Below are 6,888 nucleotides of genomic sequence, written 5' to 3'. Positions count from 1 at the left end.
TTTTTCATGCTGATGTTCAGACTTTCAAATCTGTTCACTAGTGTTTTATGCTACGTTTTATTGAAAAAATAGCAATGTTACATTACAAAATCTGTAGCTATGAAAAAGGCAGCCTTAATGTTGACACAATGTGACACAACAGAGATGTGCTGTGAAATTTGAGGTACAGTGGACAACATAGCGACAGTTGCTTACATCAATGACCAAGGTGTCACAACTCGCCCGCCATCCAGATGCGGCTCGAGTCGCTGCGTGCGGTTCACATTCCGGGAGAGATGAATCGTGCAGCCGATGTACTTTCACATCAGCTTACATACTCTGTGCAAGATCAGGGAGGACGGAGAGCAGGTCCTGTTGGTTGTGTCTTATTGGCCCACCCAGACCAGGTTCACCGACCTTATGCTCCTCATGACAGTGCCTTCCTGGAAGATTCCTCTGAGGAAGGACCCTCCACTTTGAAGGTGTACATCGGTGCTATCGCAGCCTACCATGATGCAGTGGATGGATCGTCCTTAGGGAAGCTTCACCTGATCGTCAGGTTCCTGAGAGGTGCCAGGAGGTTAAATCCTCCTCGTCTGCACCTCATCCCCTATCCCCTTCAAACCACTTGATTCAGTTGAGCTAAAATACCTGTCGCTCCTGATATAAGATCTTGCTCCTGATCACGCTGAGTTATATCAAGAGGGTGGGGACGCATTCACAGTCGACGAATCGTGCCTTGAGTTTGGTCTGGCTGATTCTCACTTGACCTTGAGACCCCAGCCCAGTTGCCATCACCTTGGCATACCAGTGCCAGGGTGAGCCGTGCCCCCTAGGAGATCTACCTGGAGTGTCGTGTCTTCCTGGGCGTTGGTGCACGGCGCCTCTCTAGCAGACATTTGTAGAGCTGCGGGCTGGGTGACACCTAACACCTTCGCAAGATTCTACAACCTCCGTGTAGAGCCGTGTTCCTCCCATGCGTTGGGTAACATCAGGTAATTTGCGGGAGGATGGTTCGGTGCTGGCTTGCAGCACCATTCCCTCATGGATCTCCCAGTTGTTCTCTCTTGGTGAACTCTGGGCCCTCTGTTGCCCCGCAGTTTGAACTACGCAGAGAAGTTCACTACTGTGCTGGCGGGGGGGCTTCCTTCTCCCCTTCCAGCTGTGGCATCATGTCTCAGTATTTTTCCACAGTTTATTCCCACCATGTTCCCCTTTACACATTTACACATTTAACACATTATACAAACATTCAAATATATCCAAAAACATAAGTAGAGCAGTAAAAAAAGATTTGTAATTGCACTGACAGTAAATGACAAAATTCACTTTATTTCTATATATTTTTGTAGTTTAGAGCATAAGCCTCATATTAATTTTGTTGTTTATGCTTAAAAAAACAACAACAATTTTATAACATGTTATAGTATGTATATTCTTTTTTTCTACTGAAAAAGATGGGGAAAATACAGTATATTTGACATACAAAGGTGGCAAATATCATTCCAAATAATATTCCTAAGGAATATTTACATTACAAGTGAATGTGATTTTGCAAGGCAGGACATTTCCTTAACCAACATCCTCCTTGTTGGTCCTGCATCAACACCCGTGGCCACCAGGGGCCCCCCAAGAGTATATAAAAAATGATCTATCTCGGGCTGCAGGATGTAAGCACAGTCAGATTTTGACTGTAATTATTTAAGTTTATTGAAGAGGCAGCAGCATTAGAGCAAAACTGTCATAAATGTCACAAGAAAGGACAATATCCTTCTGGTGCAGACAAAAGAAAAAAGGAGAAAACCGAGGAAGAGGAAAAAAACGGCAAGATAAAGGTATGTGAAGAAAATGTAAACTAAAGTAAGCTATGTTGTGAGCTAACATTAGCTGGCTAGATAATTAACATAGCCTAGGTATCATATATTCATGTTTTAGGGAAGTTTGTTTGATTAAACAATCATAAATATAATATAACATATTACTTAACTAGTTTCAGATGCAAGTTTTTGTCTTCTGTGTAATAAAGATAAGCGTCTGTTTCATAAACTTGGTGCTGATAACAGCTTACCATTATTTACATTAGCTTACCTTTGGGGTCTTTGCTATTGTATTCTGATATCATTATGTGTCAGTTATAACAGCTGTTCATAGAGTGAGAGTTGTTGTTTTTGGTGAACAGAAGGCTGTGTTTAATAATTTATGTTGTTAAAATAGCATTCTGTTCCATCAACTATATTCTTATGAAACGTCCCTAGGAGGACTGTTGAGAGGTGGGGGTGCCAGTGCTACAGCTAATGATGATAGGGCAGGTGAGTTTTCAACAATCCCAGATCAATATATTTGTATGGAGAACCCATGTTTTATTTTTTATTTTATTTTATTTTATTGTATTTTATTTTTTTGATTGAGATCTTGTGAGAAAGAACACGTGGTAGAAACAGCAACATATTGACAAACTCGTTTCCTTTAGCAACAGCAAAAACCTATTCCTTATTCAGCATTTCAGTATATTAGTGGGGATATTTTGGACCTCGTTAGTATGGTCAAATGTGCATACACACTATTAAGTAACAATATTAGATTTAAGTTTATTTAATTTATTTCCGCCTTTGGTAAAACCTTAATGCACTGTAAGACTAGAAATAATCAAACTAATATATAAAAAAAAAAAAAAACTAACTGTGCCCAAATAGGGTCTGCACTCTTTGCACTCTCAGACACCTGCACTTCCGGAAGTGACGTCACTTGCAGTCGATTTTATTTTTACTTTATTTTATTTATTTATTTATATTTTTAATTGAACCTCTCAACATTTTACAACAGTAGCCAGGTGGTGAAGACAAGAAAAAATTAACTAATTTACAATGTCACTCGCAATCGCCACCTGCACTCTCTGCTACCTGCACCTCACTTGCAATCCACACAAATGGTGCGTGTTGCCAATAGAGACAAGACGCTGTGGTCGTTAAACGATTAAAACTAATTTAATAGCATAACGTACAGGGTCCTAACGTCATCTGTAGGAGATAAAAACAAGACCCGCAGATCCGTGGCCACAGAACAGCAGAATATGAACGCAATGCGCAAAGTCTCTCGTTAAGCTTTTTCCTCCCGTAGAAAACCATTAACACTTGATATGGCTTAATGTATTAAGATTAAATGCCATTAAACGATCAAATTTGTAATATAGTTTATTAATTTAATGTACTTCATGCAAGCATATGGCCATGAATGCGCAAGCTTTCACTTTCATACATAGCAAACGCTTAATGTGGCAAAACGGACTAAGATGATAAAGACGAAATTCAATATAAACCTTACTGTTGTCAAATGATATACCAGCAGATATGAACACGCCATAAGAAAGGCATTATGTGATATTAAAAGGACCAACTCTGTACAGGCAAGTTCTGGGCAAGCAGCCCAGAACACAGTGCGTTAAATAGACGTTTTCCTCCCATAGAAAATCAATATAAAGAAAATACAGCGATATAAAACAGCTGTAGAGATTATTCTTTATGGGAAAACGCGAATGTACGTGTCGTTGTGTTTATTCTGGGCTCACCTGCTTGTGTGTAGTTTTAATAATGAATAGGAGCATATTGAGTTTAGTCTTTATCATCTTAATCCGTTATGCCACATTATGCCACATTTTGCGAAGAAAAACACTATATAGCCTACATATACACTATATTAATAAACTGTATATCGAATTTGATCTTTTAATTGCCTCTTAATACATTAAGCCATATTAAGTGTTAATGGTTTTCTACGGGAGGAAAACGCTTAACGAGAGACTTCATATTCTCTCGTTCATATTCTGCTTCATATTCGTTCATATTCTGCTGTTCTGTGGAAACGGATTTGCGGGTCTTGTTTTTATCTCCTACAGATGACTTGCAGGACGCTGTACGTTATGCTAAATTAGTTTTAATCGTTTAACCAACACAGCGTCTTGTCTCCACTGGCAACAGGCACGATTTGTGTGGATTGCAAGTGACGTCGCAGGTAGCAGAGAGTGCAGGTGGCGATTGCGAGTGACATTGTAATTTAGTTTCTTTTTTCTTGTCTTCACCACCTGGCTACTGTTGTAAAATGTTGAGCGATTTAATTAAAAAAAAAAATAAATAAATAAAATAAAGTAAAAATAAAATCGACTGCAAGTGACGTCACTTCCGGAAGTGCAGTCGTCTGAGAGTGCAGATGTCTGAGAGTGCAGGTGCATGTCTGCAGCCAGACCCTTCTCCCAGAACTGGCTGTTTCAGCGCCCCTCCTCTCTCGCACACCCACTCCCGTCGGGAGCCTGGTGAAGGGCGGCGATTACGGACGGGGTGACGATGATAATTAGGGGGGAGGCAGCCGACTCGTCACAATATATATATATATATATATATAAATTCAGAATAGATATATAATCCAGAATTCACATAAGATTAGAAGTATCCAAACAGATTATATTGTATTTGCACAATTTATTGGGTCTTGAGCATAAAGACCATACATACAATTTACATACAATGAAACACACTGGACCTTGTTTCCAGTGTATAAACCTGAGCACACTGAAGTACGTTTAGGTAAATATACAAATATATAAATGTTTACTAATGCAGAATATCTTAAGGCAGCAACGTATTGACAGGCTTATCTGTTTTATAACTTTAGCCAAATATGTACCTGTTTATAGATCACACAGTAAATATGCAGTACATAAGGCAAGGATATAACAGTACAAAACAACAGAGAGCTGTAACCATTCAGCTAAATAAAGTAACTTTTTTTCATATAGGTAAGGTAACTTTATTTACATAAAACTTTTTTTTTTTTTTTTTTTTTTTCATTTATCAACCGCTTCGTCATGATTATCAGTCTTTACTGGATCATATTGTGTACTATAGCTCACAACTTCACGAGTGGCCAAAACCACACCGTTTCTAGCTGGATTATTGAGCACTTTTCTGGCCTGAAAAATAGCAACCACTATAAATAATATTACAGGTAATATAACGCAAACCATGAGCAAAGGCAGCGATGACCTCGTTCCATCCTGTTCTGTCTCTCCTTGGTTTCCTCGATCAGTGGATAGTGATTCTGAAAGATTTTACAGAAAACATTAACTCACTGTGATAAAGGCAATAGATCGATCTAGAATTTATATTCAGACTGGAACATTACTGGTGGACTTCAAATATTGGATCAATCCCTTCATTATTTATATTTTCAAACAACTTTGTTTAAATTAAAAAGTTCATGCACTAATCAACTAGTTTCACATACCGTTGATGATCAGTTTTACAATCTTGTATTCATTTGAATTTTTGATGTAGCAGATGTATTGTCCTGCATCAGTGTGCTGGAGATTTTTGAGTTTGATGGAGAAATTTCCTTTCAGATACTCCTGAGGGAAAGTTTCAACTCTGTTCTTGTTCTCTGTGTCCTGTGTCACTGGTGCAGTACTGTGTGGAATTATATCAAATACAATTTTGCTGTCATTGTGCCTCCAGCTCACATCAATATCTTGAAGTTTAGTTGAAGAACACGGCAGGACAACAGAACTGCCAACAACAGCCTCTATTGTCACCAGCAGACAACCTGAAATCACAGAAATGTCAACTATAAATACAGTCTGGTATTTTTAGGGTAAAATGGGGGAAGAAGCCCCCTTTAAGAACAATGTCCATATACTGATCAACTGAAACACATTGACATACGAGTTTAGCATGTAGAGAAGCACCCAGGGGCATCTGACCTTTACAGAACATTTTATCTAAAGGCCAAATTAATCCTAATTATTGTATTTTGGTGGAAAAAGACATTACTTATATTAAATTGGTAAAATTGTGCATCTTGACAATGTCAATTAATTTACAGACATGCAACATTTCATAATTACAAATAAAGTACAGAAGCATACAGAGAGAAGTATATGAAAGGCAAATAGATTCAACACTTTTTAAGCCTGAAAATGTCACGACATAGCAAAATAAATAAAGAAATACTTATGTGTTTACACACTCATACACACATTCATTTCACCCCCTCCCACATAATACTTTTCTCTCAGACTATATCATGCTGAAGTGGAGGTACTGTAAGCTAAAGTTAATGTCTCCAATTCAATTTCACTCATTCATTAACACTTTATCTTTACCATTTTCAAGCAACCAAATATTTTGGGGAATATGTTAGGTTGGATCTTTTGCCCCATTTTAAGGGGGTCATTTTTACTTTTACATTAAAGGAAAAAATAAAATAAAACACCCCAGCGGCTTTTTCCCTTTCTTACCCTACATTTGGTATGAATTTCAACTTTTAAATGTAGTTTTTGTTCTCACCTTTGTTTATCAGCACAGCAAACACACAGATGAAGCAGCAACTGTCGAAACAGAAAAAGTTCCTTAAACTTCCTCAACTTGAACTGCATGATTAGCAACAGTATTTACAATACAAAACGATAACCATTTTTAATCAAAAGGCTTGTAAAAGGTTTATAATCATTCATGTTTAATGTAGTGACAGTCCAACACTGTGGTATAACGAGCACACTCGTGCCCTAAAGAGTGCAAAAAAAAGGAGGGGAGCTGAAAAAAATAAAGCTAGAGGTATTTTGTATAACATGGAGGGACAGAACCTTCTCTTTAAGAAGATCCTTAAAAACTGATTACTTTTCATCTCCTTTAGACCCGAGCATAAAGCATCAACAGACATTGACATTTTCCAACAGCATAGCAGAAATGACTATTCCTTCAATTATTTTCAACTCAACTTAAATAATATGCTTCAGGAAACACCAGCGTAATGTATATGATTTCCACATAAAACACATAATAAAGGTAAGATGGGGCACAGTGTCTCTCCCATGTCAATACATAATATATGGTTATAATTTATCAGTAAATGTTCTTGAAG

General features: G+C 37.8%; 1 long non-coding RNA gene across 1 annotated transcript; it reads right to left on the bottom strand.

The window, feature by feature from the left end:
- Positions 1 to 4,803: 4,803 nt before the first annotated feature.
- Positions 4,804 to 6,882, bottom strand: LOC127159791 (uncharacterized). The gene is made up of 3 exons (XR_007826562.1): positions 6,315 to 6,882; positions 5,257 to 5,571; positions 4,804 to 5,070 (listed from the first exon to the last, which is right to left on the bottom strand). It is a non-coding gene; the product is annotated as an uncharacterized LOC127159791 (long non-coding RNA).
- Positions 6,883 to 6,888: the final 6 nt, after the last annotated feature.

This window comes from Labeo rohita, unplaced genomic scaffold (assembly GCF_022985175.1).
Source record: "Labeo rohita strain BAU-BD-2019 unplaced genomic scaffold, IGBB_LRoh.1.0 scaffold_2504, whole genome shotgun sequence".
Classification (NCBI taxonomy): Eukaryota; Metazoa; Chordata; class Actinopteri; order Cypriniformes; family Cyprinidae; genus Labeo; species Labeo rohita.
Note: the sequence above shows the minus strand (reverse complement) of the source record. Positions and strands in the feature narration are given on the sequence as shown.